This window comes from Eurypyga helias, unplaced genomic scaffold (genome assembly GCF_000690775.1).
Source record: "Eurypyga helias isolate BGI_N326 unplaced genomic scaffold, ASM69077v1 scaffold8632, whole genome shotgun sequence".
NCBI lineage: Eukaryota > Metazoa > Chordata > Aves > Eurypygiformes > Eurypygidae > Eurypyga > Eurypyga helias.
The window spans coordinates 480-688 of record NW_010235272.1 but is presented as its reverse complement, the minus strand read 5'-3'; the positions used below and the strand labels follow the sequence as shown (position 1 = coordinate 688).

The following is a 209-nucleotide window of genomic DNA, read 5'->3' as shown; positions in this document are numbered from 1 at the left end:
GCGGCAGGGGGCACCAGCCTGTACAGCACTGAACGAAGTACCTGAGGTTTTAATGTTGGGTCTGTCTGCTCGCGCCGTGCCGGTTCCGGAATGGGAAACCACTGGCCGCGGCATTATTTCTGTAAAGGGTCTCGCGCGGGCTCGTGGCTGTCGGAGTGGAGATGCAGAACTTCACAAGTGATGGATTCTGACTGGGACCCACCCGATGG

General features: G+C 58.9%; 1 protein-coding gene across 1 annotated transcript in view; it reads left to right on the top strand.

Annotated features, from left to right (window-relative positions):
- Positions 1 to 209, top strand: part of KMT2E (lysine (K)-specific methyltransferase 2E) — a gene marked incomplete at both ends in the record, with an annotated part of 33,616 nt that overhangs the window by 32,942 nt on the left and 465 nt on the right. The gene's annotated exons all lie outside the window — the stretch shown is intronic.